Source organism: Ambystoma mexicanum, chromosome 2q (genome assembly GCF_040938575.1).
Source record: "Ambystoma mexicanum isolate Mex_15411 chromosome 2q, UKY_AmexF1_1, whole genome shotgun sequence".
In the NCBI taxonomy this organism is placed as follows: domain Eukaryota; kingdom Metazoa; phylum Chordata; class Amphibia; order Caudata; family Ambystomatidae; genus Ambystoma; species Ambystoma mexicanum.
Genome location: NC_090924.1, coordinates 1,299,921,844 through 1,299,937,520, shown reverse-complemented (window position 1 = coordinate 1,299,937,520; position 15,677 = coordinate 1,299,921,844). Strand labels below are relative to the sequence as shown.

The 15,677-nt window shown below is 41.7% G+C and overlaps 1 protein-coding gene across 1 annotated transcript in view; it reads left to right on the top strand.

Moving 5' to 3' along the window:
• COL6A6 (collagen type VI alpha 6 chain) overlaps positions 1 to 15,677 on the top strand; it is an 858,285-nt gene that overhangs the window by 419,975 nt on the left and 422,633 nt on the right. The gene's annotated exons all lie outside the window — the stretch shown is intronic.

Below are 15,677 nucleotides of genomic sequence, written 5' to 3'. Positions count from 1 at the left end.
CTGATATTTTATTTCGTGTCTGTAGGAAGTCTTGGGTATTCCAAAGTTAACATTATCTCATTTGTTTGATTAGTAACAGGTAACATACATTTAGGTGGACTGCATTCTGAAACAGCACCTGTTCAAATGAATTGGAATGCCTGAGCAATCTTCACATGCCTGGACGTGGGATGTGAGGGGACATTTAAATGAATTAAATGGAAACCTATGCTAAATGACCAAAGCATCTTCTAGTCGAACAGATGAAGGGGATGTTCGGTATGACTGGAGGTAGAGATTGAGAGAGGGTTATTCTCTTGTACGATTTCCTAGTGAAATACCGGACCACTGCAAAGTACACATAGAGCAGAACACCCTCCTATACAGTGGCTGAATTAGGAACTGATTCACTTGAAGAAGGCTGTTGGGTGTGCAGTGTTTATATCGAAAATGTTACATTGAAGAGAACATATATCGAATCTTTTATATCGAAAATTGTTATGGTGAATACATTTAGGGGTCTGTCCAACCAGGATGAGAGAAGAAATTCAAGACAAGCACTTGAAAAGGGACAATATTGAGAGAGATGTTTCAGTTCATAAGTAGATTTGATGTAGGGGGTGGGCGCCGCCCAATGCAGTAAATATATAATTCGACTTAACAGTCACTGTCTAAGATTGCGTAACACTTATAGGTGCAACCCAACGATACCACCTCTGCATGAGGTGATCTGAAGCACTGGGAACGGACCAGGGACTGAACCCCCGGTGAAGGTTGCACAACTTGCTTACAGCAATAACGCTGTGTAAATTCTCATACAGTAAGTAGCAAAGCTTAGTTCTGTTTCTCTACAAAGTGTTCCAATAGCTTTAGAGAATCAATTGGTGCTAAAAGTTAATATGTATTCACATGTACAGACAGACAACAATGGGCAATGCATTTTGGACTTGCAGGGGTCCTTCCTCAGGGCGAAATCTGCATGACACCACACACAACAGAATGCAAAATTCCAACATTTTTAGTCATAAGTCACAAAAAAACTAATGGTTTACATACAATCGAAACTAGAAAATAGTGAAAAAAGTGTGCAGTCTTCACCACGGGGGTCCTTTCCCTTGAAGAGTAGATCATGTGATGGGGGAAGAATAAGGATTAAGGCAATTGGTCGGGCCGACACATTTTGCAATTGCAACAGTAGCAAGCACACCTCAGTTTGATCCGGGCACAGATCTCAAGATGGACCTTTGCGACAGGCAAAATAACTACGGTGGCCATTTTTCTTTTTATTCAAATTCCCACCCCTATCTACAGCCCCTTTACCACTCATTCCATGCCCACCCACCTCGCTCTCCACCCTTCCATACAATACTCCTTCTCCATGTGCCCATCTGCGTTTTGGGCACACAGTCGATATCTTGTACGAATGTGGATTACCGTGATTCTCTCACAATAATGCATTTCTGTGATTCTCCATGTCAAAGAAAATGCGGAATACGCCTTCTGAACTCCAGGTTTGCATAACTCATAACATTTTTGACTGTGTTAAAATACCCATTAAATAGGGGGAAAGTGCAGCAATGTAGATGGATCAGTGGGTGTAAAAGCCCAGGACTCATATTGCATGTCAAGGTCATTTCTAAAATAAAGGCAGTCCTGGGAGGGGAGTCCTTCAAACAGCTGGCTTGCCACAGGAGAATCCTTTAGGCAAGGGGTCTGCAGCCTTTGGCGTTGCAGATGTTTTGTACTATTATTCCCATCAGCCCTATGTAGCAGAGTCAATGTAGAGGGGCAGTGGGAGTTGTAGTTCAAAACATTCTGGACTCAAGCAGTCGTAGTCTAAAGTAAGGGTCCTCTCTCTGAGTATTGCTGCTTTAGAAGTCACCATGCGTCAGGCTTGGCAGCAGTCTGTCACATATGAGACTGGTATTTTGGATGTCTCTAAGGCCGGGATAGAGGCAGTCAGGGGAGTTGCTAGGTCTGGAAAAGACCAGGGGCTACGCTGGTGTCGGAACTGTTGGGACTGGGGGCTAGCTTGTTTTTTGGCTGTAGCTCCTGAGATTCTATCCGGGGCTACAACCAAAACATCAGGGGCTATAGCCCCATTAGCCCCCCCTAGCAACGCCCCTGGAGGCAGTCAATTCTGAGGCAGGTGCTGCTGACAGGCCATGTTTGTCTGTCTCTTGCTTGATGTCTTTCTCATTGCTGCCATTTTCTCGCTTGCTCTCCCTCTCGACAGATCCTCGCTGTTTTGTATTCAAAGCTCCATGGGACTTGATTGCCAGCTCTCACTGTTTGGATTTACCTGAACTTCTCTTTAGTTTGGCATGAGCTCACTTCTCACTCCACGGTGGGGCTTCCAGTGAGCATCTTTACTTAATTTCAGTGGTTTCTGAGCGAGTATTACGAAAAATATCTCTTTCGCGAAAGGTAGAATAAGAGATGTTGTACTTGGGTTCCACTGAACTCATTCATAAACTATACAACAATCAAAAAGTCATAACTCCATGCTGTGACATCACCACAGTGCAATATTTCCGAACCCGTACCAGCTGCTGGAGGCCCGATTGAAAGGCACAGCAGGTCCATCTTCACAGTGCTGCTGACAGCACATACCAGAAGCCCACAGCCTGCTTCCTGCCCACCCATGCACAGGCTGCAGTGAAACAGGAAGTGATAGCCTCTTAGAGGAACGGACCCTACATTTATTTCAAGACACCAAAAAGGGTTAACAGACACCATTATACAACATAAAATTGTACCAGAGTGACTATGAATAAAGGGGAAATATTCCACTTCAGGACTCAGAGTAACTTCACATTAAACTCGAGCTTCACTCTCGCTGTTTTTCTGATGTGGCACCGAACCACTCAGTGGAATACTTACATTTCGTTGATAGTCACCCATGCACAATTCAATACATGCAAAATGTATTAATTTAAACTACACATTCACCATCGACCTTGGTAAGACAATTTCAGCAGTGTCTTTAGCAACAAAAGCAATTTCGAAGTGAGATTTTGAGTCGGATTTGCCAATCTGAACAAGAGCCAGTGTAGACAGACTTTTAACATTCAGATAAGAGGCACTCATTCAGTGAATTCCTTAATTCTTGAATTTCCTAAAAATACTTGTGTAAGGGGACATTGATGCTGCGATGGGCATCGTTTTGAGTTTGACAGTAATTCCTGAGGAATTACCGTAAAACTTGTTTTCCGTTATTGCCACACGGTCCTGCAAATTTACTGTGGGATTACAAGTGAGGTAAGGGTGGTGTTAGACCCTATTTTTAGAGTCCATGGGGCTACTGGAGGATTTAACATGAGCAGTAATTCTGCAAAGTGGAGGAGTTACCTGGAACATCATGCTGGAGGTAATTTCACCAACTTAACCTCCAAAGTCAGAATTCAGCGAGCTGGTAAAACTGCCTTCTCAAAATTAGGCAAACAGAGTAGATCATCTTGTAGTGTTACCCTGTTAGGAAAGGTCAACCACAAGGTCTAAGTTCAACTGGGTTCTTAGGAAGACTTCCGAAGGGTTGCCTCTGAAAAAACGCTTGACCTACAATTACTGAACGCAAGCTTGGTCTCTCAAAAATAATAGTGGGAACATCGTACCAGATTCTAATTGGTTGAATACCGGTCCTGATTCATTGTGTTGCCCCGATGCTAAGCATGGTCTGATGTTAAAAATATGGCATTGCATGGGCACCACTGTGGGACCTTCAAAGGTGCGCCAAGTGGTTGGATCTTAGAATTCAATTATCCTCAGTTTATGACAGCAGTCTGTCAAAGCTCAGGGCCATGCAAGGTGAGAGGTATGTGGCAGAGGTTCTTGTATGCCAGTGCTCCAACAGTGGAGACAGTAATGCTGAAAAGAACTTCAAGGAAGCAGGACAGCTGAGGAACCACTTGGGATGCAGGTTGTGAAAGAATGCAGAAAAAACTGCTGAAGCTGGATGCTTTAAGTAATACTTGGACTTTCTTCAGGGAGTGAATTTTGAAATGATTTAACAATACTACCATTCCCTGAGTGGTGTTGCACCATAGCCTTTATGAACAGCCTTCCACTGCCCTCACAGGAAACCTCAAACTCATGCATCAATCCTCACAGGGAGGCAACTCCACCATACAGGAAGACATAAAACTACCCAGCAACCAATAACACTGTGTGAACTGTGTCCACAATCACTTCCCAAACCTTGCAGACCAGAAAGATACAATCCAAGCAAACAGCGCCCATGTCTGCACAAATGCATGCATGTCACCAGTGACTCCTGTACTATGGGGCAAATCCATATATATCTGGTAACCCTTGGATAGGAACTATAAACACTACATTCAGGTCAGTGGTCACATATGTCACAATACAGGAAGCGTGGATAGATGTATGTAATACTGGAGAATGGAGGGCACGTGTGCCTTAAAGTGGGTAAGTCTATTGGAAACCTAGCTTGATGTGCCTTCCATCCCTTTACTTGCACATGCACCCTCTGAGGAAGTGCCCACATTTGCTCAAAGGGACCCCAGGGTTGAGAAAGATCTACGCTGCACACATTGCATAGGGTCTTTATTTTTCTTGTATATTTGTGTGAAAGCATTCATGGGGTGTATGGCTTATGATGTGGCATGCAGAGAGCACATATGGCTTCCACGTGATATACCCTATAGTTGTAATACTTTTGTATGTACATATATTTGTTTTAATTGTTGTATTTCTGTTCATACATTTCCTCCAGTTTTTTGTTTCGTTTGGAATAGGATAAGGATTTGACGACGTCAGTGCGTGAATGAGTTGTCAATAAAAGTCATTTCTGAGCTGGCTGAGCATCGACGCTCTCTGATTATGTAATTATGAAAGGTGCCCTTGCTGATTACAGTATAGGTAGGACCACCCTCTTGCCACAAAGCCAATGCTTCTCTCCCTGTTTCGTAGTCTCTCAGTTGAGACACTACAGTCTCTTCAGTAGCTTAATGCTCCTCTCCTATAAGAGCAGAACTGCCCGGAGAACCCATGAGGACTGTCCAGTTGCAGGTGCAGCCTTTACTCTGATCACTTCCAGTACACTAAGCCGACTAACCAGAAGCCCCGGGAGCACTCTATCAATATCAATCAGTTTGTTTACCAACAAGCATCCTATCAGATCCTTCTTCTGGGCTTGACCCTCAACAAACCAAAATGGCCGCCTATGTGTAAGCAGACCACTGCATGCAGGACAGCTGGGGAGCTATTGGACATGCAAGTTTGTTGAAGAAGGAAAAGGAACTGTTGAAGATGTTGTGCAATGCACCTGCATAGTTTAGAAGAGGCTCAGCTCCAGTGACGAAAGGTGAAGGCAGGGTCAAATAGGGGTAGTATGTTTCATACCTGAATCCACATCCGGTTTCTCCAAGTAAGTAGGTATAGCTTTTTGGGTCTTCGGCAACCTCAGCTTTTGTATACTGCCATATAAGAGACTCTCTCTTCTTTGTGCCAACTCTGCACAGAGACTGGGAAGCACTGTTTTTGGAGGGCATGAGCCCCTCGACTACATGAAATTCATTGAATTCCAGTTGATCTTTTGCCTCTCTCTGGTAATGTAAGGCCCTGTAAAGTTGGTACCAGGACCGAGATTTGGAGGGGTTATGACAGTTTTTTAAATTTGTGATTTGGATTACGAATCAAACCTTACACAACTGAATTTAATTAATTTGCACAATAAGTTAGCAATATCAACATCAATTATAGTTATGAAAAAGAAAGAAAAGTTAGAAAAGAAGAAAAAAATAAATATAAAATAAAAAAGAATATAAGTCAATATACAACAATATAAACATCCAAATTCATTACAACGCTTCTGTATAAAATATTACTTATTCATTTAAAACTTCTGTATAAAATACTACTTATAATTCATTTTAAGAAAATCCTATAATTTCTCGTGAGAATTAAGAACCTCAAGCAAATCGTAGTGTAGTTTTAAAAACGTGTTCACTGCTAGTGTTAATGCAATGTTATCCTGTCATGAATCTATGCCATAATTCCTCACTGAAATAAAGTAATCGGATGCTATACATTTTTCAAATGAGATATATCTAAGGCGCTTAGTTTCTGTACAGTATATGGAGAGATGTGTTCAACCACCGAAGCACAACAAATTCTTTTTTCAGATTTAGAAAGGCCCCATCGAGGCCCGAGGTGGTACCTGATTCAATTTAAACCTAAGAAATAGGTCCCTCACCTTATTACATGATAAATATGTATATATTTAAATAGTTTCTTCCAATATCTCTAAAGAATTTTGCATATTCCGTAAATGAGGAACATTTATTTAGTTGTTATATCATGATAATAAAATCCCTTTCAAAGAGTTTCTTTTTAGTTCTGTTAGGATTATGAACCAATTTACCGGCATCTGAACCAATTTCTGACAGCAAAGCATCATAACTGGTGGTGAACATAAATAGACTCTTAGAGGAGTTATTAACAATTACATTCTTAATGTCCATAAAAAGGAGTGTTATGGACGATCAAGCATCTTCTCATATAATGAAAACTTCTTACATGTGTCAATACTCTCTAGTGAAATGAGGGCAAATTCATGTCTTAGAAATAGGGGAAAGATAATGCAAGACCAAGAGCAGTTTTCCATATGACTCCTTCCAGCCTGTTTAGTTCTTTCCCTTGGTCCAGCCGATAGACATCAAGTCCATACATTAAAATCAGAGCCATCTTCTAACAATAATACTAAGGAATTAATGGATACACCCTTTAAAATTGGGCCAGGAGGGGCTTCATCTTGCCTTCAAGATATTGCATAACCAATTCTATTGACGAACAATTAGAGACGTTTAACCCCTGGTAGCTAAGAGAGCGTACAATTTCCAGCTTAATGCCACCTACCATCCAATTCATCAGTTTAGGTAATCCCTTATTCGTATATATCAACATTTCTGACTTATTACAATTCACCATCAAATTATGGTTAGTAGCATAGTTAGTAAAGGTTTCTAATTCCTTTGTAGACCCAAGGGTGTTTAATCAAAAAACAGCATAACGTCTGCAAAGGCAAGCCAATGAATGGCAGAATATCCTAATTTTATGGCAGAGAATTTCAGATCATTCCATAGATCCCAAATATCAGAAATCTAAAGGTTAAACAATATCAGGGCCAAGATGCAGCCCTGCCTCAGCCACACACATGTACTGATAGCTTGTGATAATATACCTTCTTTATTCAGCCTTCCTTTAATTGCAGTATTCTTCTAGAGAAACGTGAAAGGGCTAAGTATGTCAGCTGGAATACTGCAATGTTTAAGCTTACACCACAATATCCTCTTATTATCCCTGTAAAAAGCGGAATGCTAGCAGAGTGTTAGGTGCCTGTTGCCTGGAAGCTACCCTGCTGAACCCTGAGTAACTTTTCTATTCCCATCTCCTGGAGGTGGTGCCTGAACATAAGCTTCACTCTAGACGCAGAGCGTCCGCGGAGTGTTAGCAGTGTTAGGTGCCTGTTGCCTGGAAGCTACCCTGCTGAACCCTGAGTAACTTTTCTATTCCCATCGCCTGGAGATGGTGCCTGGAGGTGGTGCCTGAACATAAGCTTCACTCTAGACGCAGAGCGTCCGCGGAGTGTTAGCAGAGGGTTTGCAGAGAAGGCGCAGAGAAGGCGCGGAAGGCCATGGACTTAAGACTAATTTTACCAAATCATCCAAAGAAACAAGCGCCACACACACAGAGCCGTACCAAAATGGCTGGCGCCTACAATCAAAACACTTTGCAAGAGATGGACGAAGAGCGCTGTTTTATGCCTTCCGGCGCTTCACCCCCCGACAATATTATCACTCGGACTTCCTGTGATACTTGCGACTCATCATGCAACAGGCCCCTGTGTGCCTGCAATGGGCCCAACAGGCCCAATAGGGAGAGTGAGGTTGCCGCATCTACGAATCCACATGGCTCTCTCGAATTGAGTCTACAGCAGCAGGCGCTTCGCCCTTATCAAGACTCTGTGGGAATTGAAACACAAGGTATGTGCCATAAAAACAACCTCCCCAGCCTCATGGCGTGCAAAGTGCCCTCCCCATTGACGCCTCCTTCTCAACTGGCGGCGAGTCCAAACTCTAGAGAGACTCGACCAGCTCCTCTGATTGTCGACCCAGTACGCTCGCAACAAAGCGGTGGCCTTGCTGAGGGTGTAGCGGGTACTCGCTTAAACATCATAGTTCGAGTGAGTAGCCCTCCTCGCCCTAAGGCCCCCCCCGTGTTTTTTCACCCCTTCCCGGTTGCGAGCACGCTTCCAAGGATGCCACGAACAGTTTCTTCGACCGACAACACCAGCCTCTTGCAGAAAAGCCAAGGCGGGGGCGTGGCCAAAGGGGCCGTGTGTGCGCAGTGAAACTCTGCCAGGCTGTGCAATGAGCAGGCGGTATCCTCTGTGACTGGAGGGGAGGGAGGAGGGCCAAACTCGGGGCTAGGAGCCGGCGCCCTGGAGAGAGAAAGTGAGGATGCCTTCTGTGCCCCGTGTGAAGAGGCATTCTTCATCTTCCCTCAAACCTTACATGCTAAAGGTACCAGCGAATCCTGTGGAAGTATAAATTCTCCTTTATACATGGATGCAATGGGAGATCTGCTGAGTGAACTCGATCACTCGCAGAACTATTACAATTGTAATAAAGCCCAAAATCCGGCCTCTCCCCAAAACGCATCACAATCGGAAGGAATTCCACAGCACTCAATGCAGAACGCAAATAACGCAAATTGTGGCTCGAAATTAACAACGAAAGCAATCATGCCAAATAATATTTTACCAAAAAGCCCATTAGTCGCGAAAAAAAGTGGCCTCAAAGTAAACAAAATACATCTCCAAAACTCCACTCTAAAGAGCAAAGCAAGAGCAAGCTCTCTCTCGGACATAAAGTCAATTAGATGGCATTTCAATAAGCAAGACCTATGCCCTTCATTGAAAGTAGTTCCAGACTCGAACGAAGCCCACAGCTCAATGACACTTGGCGCCGACCGAGTTGAACTTGAAGTTACTGATCAGGAATTACTTCAAGCAACTGGTAACGGCAAACTAATTGCAGGTGCAATGAAAGAGACTACACCTAAAAACAGGGAGCCGAAGTGTCCTCCAACAGAAAAGCACACTACATACTATCCCCTTTGCCTAGAGAAAGAGCCAACTAAGGTCGGAATAGTTCCTCTCCAGCCCACATCCTTCAATATGAAAGACATGAGTAAAGGTCCAATGCCTAACAGTTCAATTCTAGAAGCCGAGGACCTGGGGGATTTTAACAGTCCAACAAAAACATCCACCCCTCACCCAAACAGATCAAAACGATGTATCGGCGAAGTGGACTTAAACTTATCCATTGCCAAGATGGCTGCAGAAAAAAAATCTAAAACCACAAATGCCCAGTTAATTCAAAAGAAACAGTTTTACCATGACCCCTTCGTCTGCACCTATACTAAAGAATGGTTCTCAGAAACAGACAGCAAAAATAAACAGAAAAGATATAGATCCTGACCCAACTGTAATGGAAAGGTCAGATGAGGAAAACAAGCTCTCTCCAGCCAAAGCCTCTTCAAAGTGGAGTCAGGCAGAAATTGTATACGACAATATTGCGCCAAAAATCTTACAAGCAAACTCAGAAGCCTGTGTTAACATGCAGGCCACAGTTGGTTCTATGATGACAATAACTATGGCGCTGTTCCTTAAACTATACAAAGCACTCCATGAAAACTACAAAGACCAGTCTACTTTGTAATCCGTAATCCAATCCAAATTAATATACGTAGAATCCTACAAGAAAGAGAGCCAGAGAGAAGGAAACAGAACATATTATTTTCAAAACTCTTATCGACCTGATGGAAGACGCTTGAGAGGACAAGAAAGCCTTTCTCCATTGTTTCAGTGATACAATAACGCTCCTGAAACCTGATGCAAACAAGCATCAAGGTCAAACCGCTGAAAAAAGCACCTTAACAGAAAACATTTTAAGATGCTCGGAAAAAATCAGTGAAGCGATGGTAAAAACATCAGATACTCCCAGTGAACAGAAAGAAGTGGTTTCGGAGATGGCAATTGAACACCAAAAGATAAATCGAGACGAAAGACCTACGAACTCAATAACAAGTGGTCTTGATACAAGACCGATCATTCAGGCCCTGATAGTAAATTCAACGACAGGTCATGTCGAAAACCCACTCAAACCAAAACAAAACAAAGAACTATTTCCTCTTTTTGCCCCAGAGAGTTCTAACGATTTAAGAGAAAATGAAATGGGAACCAGACCCAAACAAACTGCAAGATTTACAATAAAAAAACAAGAAATCTCTTCTGGGAAACAAACTAAGAAGACTAAAAATATACCACTGACAATACACACTTCAAGCAAAGGAACCCGTCACTTCATTCGCAACTTGAAACCCTTTGAAGATGCGTCCCACAAGAACGAGACATCAGACCAACTAATTAACACACAAAAAGAAGGAGGACGACAAATGTTGAAAGAACGAGAATTTGTTACAGAACCAGTAACTGTAAACACTGACGATGCTGAAACCAATACTAGTGAGGACCAAGATGCCTTACTGCTACTCTCTGTTCATGATTGCGATAGCCAACTAGAATTTAATAGACAGGAGGGTCTAGAGGAGACTCAGCAACCGGACGGCGACTGTGAGGAACCAATCCAAAGAGAGATACAATCTCCCTCTTTCCACACCTTACGGAAAAAAGAGATCTCTTGGAACTCAAAAACTCGAATGAAACCAGACAACAACAATTACTTCAAGCAATGTTGGATCATTCAAGTCAACAGCTTCACAAAAAGAGAGACCACTCACGACAAGAAATTCCGAGGAAAGAGACAAGAGGTTCAAGTGACCGACCTCAAGCTAACAGGTTTTCTCAAGACCGAAGAAAAAGAGATGAGGGACATGGTGACCATAAACTCATAATTGAGCACGTACTGAAAGCAAAGGATGGACTGATTTTAAATAGATCCAACCTCATGAAATTATTCCACAATGTACCACAATTACGTGTGATAGAACCAAAGGACATTAAAATAGTGGCCTTTCCAAAAGAAGATGAAACAGATCGAATCTGTATCCACCTGTTCTCAAAGGCAGTAACAAAGCTAATCTGGACAGCTGCAGATGCACTTAGAACGCTTGGCTTCAATATCAAACCAGATGAAGTAGCCAATGACAAACAAGAAACAAATCAGTTTCAGAATCCCCAACATCCATTGAATAATACCCCACTAAGGGTTTATGATCCAGCAGATGTTCAGAATGCCAAACCAATAAGGTTTTCTGCAACTGTGCTGCAAGGTCCAAATGCACTCAGAATGAGAATAAAGGGAAGTGCCGGAAGCAAGGTGGCAGATTTTACATCCAACAGCAAAGCTGTACTTGTGACGAAAATTGACACAAAAAAACATGGGACTGGCTAGCTGGAACATTAGCTACAAAAAACAACCATTAGACCGAGTGCCTGGACGCTATAAGAAACCTTCGGATAGCGTCATGGAACACCCGGGGCCACCGACATCTGCTAGAACAACTAGATGAAGAACTATTGAAGGCAGACATAATATGTATCCAAGAATGCTGGCTCCTAGATCCCCCAAATATGAGTGGGACTACCTGCTTCTTGAACAAAGGATACAAAGGACCAAAAGGTAGACCCTCTGCAGGACTGTTGACTGTCATAAAGAATGACTATAAAAGCAATATACTCTGTGTTACGACCCCTTCACCACTCATTCAAATAACCATATTGCAAGAGCACAGTGGAGGCATCCATCAAACTGTGAAGCATTTCCAAATCGTATTCAACCTTTATTGGAATACCAAAGCTAAGAATGGCGACAAAATTTATGGAAACTGTGTTCCAACACATCGATGATCTAAGAGCTGAATTCGAAAATCCCACAATAATCATATGCGGCAATCTCAATATAGACTGTACAAAAAAGAAAAACTAAGTTGTACATAGTGGATACAAACAGCAGAGGTCAACACGTATGCAAAATTGGTTAACAGAGACTCATAGCCGGGATCTTTTGCAGGTGAATGGAAACGTGACTGGCGACCTTGAAGGAGCAGTCACATGGACTTCATATAATCAAAGTGCAACCCTGGATTATTTCTTTGTGGATCGAGAAACTTTTAAAACCATCTCCTCCTTGAACATAATTTCAACAACAAAAAGTGACCACAAAATACTTATTCTTACGTGTACACTTCTTTCTAATGTACACGAAAGTGGTCCGGCCCATCAAAAAAGTTGGCCCTTCAAGATCGAAGTGAACAATGGCCTTAACAGACTGCGACTAGCACCAAAAATGACACCCATCCTTGAAAAAGCAATAGATTGCTGGAAGTCAGCAAAGAACACTGGTGTAGAATACAAAGCGTGTCTGACTATTTTCAGAGTGAAAGAGGGCCAAAACACTAAGCCAAAAACCGCTCGACAACACAAATACAACCTTGAATTAGCAGAAAAAAATCAAAGCTAGCAAGGAAACTAAGAGCACTTAAAAAACAGAACATTCAAAGTGCGTTCAAAGAAAGGATAAGACTAAAAAAAGCTTATAGAAATTGGGCCAAATCTCACAGGGCCCTACTGTTTCAGAGAGACTCTGAAGAAATGCTGCTCGCAGCCAGTAACAAAAACGCCAGATTCATGTGGGCCCTAATGAATTAGATAAGTGTGTCAAAAGGACTGGAACAGATCAATCCTATCCATGAAGAAAAATGGATCCAACATTTTAAAGAAATCTATAGCTACAACACACACGAAGAATATCAGATCCAAAATAGCTTAGATAAGACTCCATGGAACATATCATTTGAGAAGTCTGAAATCACTGCACTAATTAACAAAGCTAGTAGCTCTCGGGCACCGGGGCCTGACGGCCTATCGAACGCCATACTAAAACAAGCCCCGAAAGTTTGGGCCAACATGTGCTATACTTTGTTCACACGAATCATCAACAACAAACAAATTCCAGAAACATGGACAAAAGCCATAATCATCCCCATTCATAAAAAGGGAGACAGAGCCAAGCCTGAGAATTATCGTCCAATATTACTGCTGGACGTTATAGGCAAAATCTTTGCTGGCATCCTCCTAAAGAGACTGAAGGAATGAATTAAACACTCAAAAAATTACGATTCTTGGCAAGCAGGGTTTGTTGAGAAAGTCGATTGTGGCCTAAATCTGCTTATACTCAATCTAGTGAAGGCCAAAACTATTTGCGAAAATCAGAAGCTCTATCTGGCGTGCATTGATATGGCTGCCGCTTTTGACAGAGTTGACAGACACATTTTGTGGAAAAAGTTGGAGCAGAAAGGCTGTCCGAAAGACTTAGTGGCCGCAATCAAAGCTCTGCATACCGATACCTCAATTCAAGTATGGTTAAACCAAAAGGGCAATCTGACCGAACCAATTCTGACACAAAGAGGTCTAAAGCAAGGGTGCCCTTTGGTAGCTTTCCTTTATAACTTATCCATCTTGGAAATAAAGGACCGGCTTGCCATACCGAAAGGATGCTCTCCAAAAATAGGCACCTCAGCAATAGGCCACTTACTGTACGCAGATGATTTGATCATCTTGGACAAGACCCCGATTGGCCTGCAGAAAAAACTCAAAGCCCTGGAAATCTATGTCAAAGAAAACAAACAAGAAATAAATGCTGACAAATCAGAAATCTTAATAATCAAAGCACCAAGAACAAGAGTGAAAAAGTCTTTCAGATGGTGTGTCGGCACCAAACCTATTTGGGAGCAATAATAAGCGCTGACTGGAACGACTGACCGTGGTCAGAACACTTACAACTGAAAATGAGTCAACTAATGGCACAAGCACTTATTTTGAAACGAAAATTTGGCAAGTTCTCGATTCAACCGGCAGTAGATTTCTACAATGCAAAAGTAATCCCGTCGATAGCTTATGCTGGAGACACTGCTCTCAGAATACCATGGGAAACCTGGGAAAAGGTTGAAGCCAGATTCTGGAGAAATCCACTGAGGCTTCCGAAATGTGTTCCAATGAACATAATTCGACACAAACTGGGCCTCTACTCTATGCAGGTCTCAATTATATGGAAAGCTTTAGAAAAACACGAAATAAAGACTGCCCACCACAATATGCAATTTTAAAAGAAGAAAACGAAAAAGCTCCTTTCTGGCCACTGACTATCTGGAAAGAAAAATGTCAAGAGATTTTACAGAATTTGCACATATCAGAAGATACCTTATGCAACAACCCCGAGAGGGTGAAGACCGCGCTTCTTTTCGCAGACTGGGCCCAATCAGAAAGTGCCTGTGCTACCTCTAAATCTCACACCCTCTCAAAAAATCTTAGCTCAGCACCAAAAATTCTCCCAGGCTATCTGAAAAAAGAGCGTGAATCCTACTCATCAAGATTTAATTTTACGATTCAGATTGAACATCATAAGAACAAAAATAAATCTGAAAAAATATGGCATAGTAAGTGACATCACTTGCCGGCTTTGCGAGCAGAAGGATGAACCTTTACAACATCTAGTAATGTACTGTCCTGAACTAAGATCAGCAAGAGACTTCATTTTACATCCAGTACTAACTCCGACATGCGGGCTAGACTCTGATTTGTGGTGGGCATCTTTATATGACAACCAAAATCAAAAGGTCACGAGAGCACTCGGTATATTCCTACAATCAATGTTAACCAAATTGGAAAGCAAACAAGTTCTGCTCCCATAAATGGAATAAGAAGTTACGATGGTGGAAGAAGTACAAACTACGGATAATGTCAAAGTCAAGGCCAAACCAAAGAGGAAAAAGACCAGATAAATAAAAAATCTTTTGGAACTCCTTGGAATGAACTGACATAGAAACAAAAGGAAGTTCTAGGGAGATGGTTTGGCCTTGTAACTGTAACTGAGCCATACAAAAATGATCCTTTTCTTTATTTTCATAAAACAAGAGCTTGTATTTATTTACGCTATATGATTAATTTAAAAATAAAATATATATATATATATATATATATATATATATATATATATGTAAATATATATATATATATATATATATGGTTTGTCCTTGAGGTATTCAAACCACTGGCATGATTATAAATATATTCATATGTACTAAAGGAATTAAAGCTAAAACTATAGTGTTATTATGACATCCATTTGCAAGCCAATCATCAATTAAATCATTAAGATCATTAAGGCGTGTGTCTATGGTTACAGTTAAGATATTCCAATAGGTGTTTATTATTAGAAACTCCTGTTGAGGAACATCATGTTTAATTTTTAGTTTAACTGCTAGGAATGATTCACTGAAGTTGTCTATAGGTGTGCACTCAAATCCTAAGCCTAAGTCAATAGCAATTGGCAAACATTCTGAGGGACAACCCGTTAGCCCTTAAGCGGCTGGTTTCGAAAAAACTTGGTAACCGTCAATAATCAAGGGATTAATCAACATGTTTTCTTGTAACAAGATCACATCATACTCAGTGAAGTATTGAGAAGAAGAAGAGACATTCGAGATGTGTGTAAATCCACAAGCATTCCACAATAAAAGGTTCAAAGAGCTATGGCTAAATTCGTCTAGACAATGGATTTGACCCTGAGGTCCTAGCTAAGGCAGATGTCACCCATGACCAATCTTATACACTTTTCAGCTGTTCAAATAGATTCTTAGGATCGACTAAT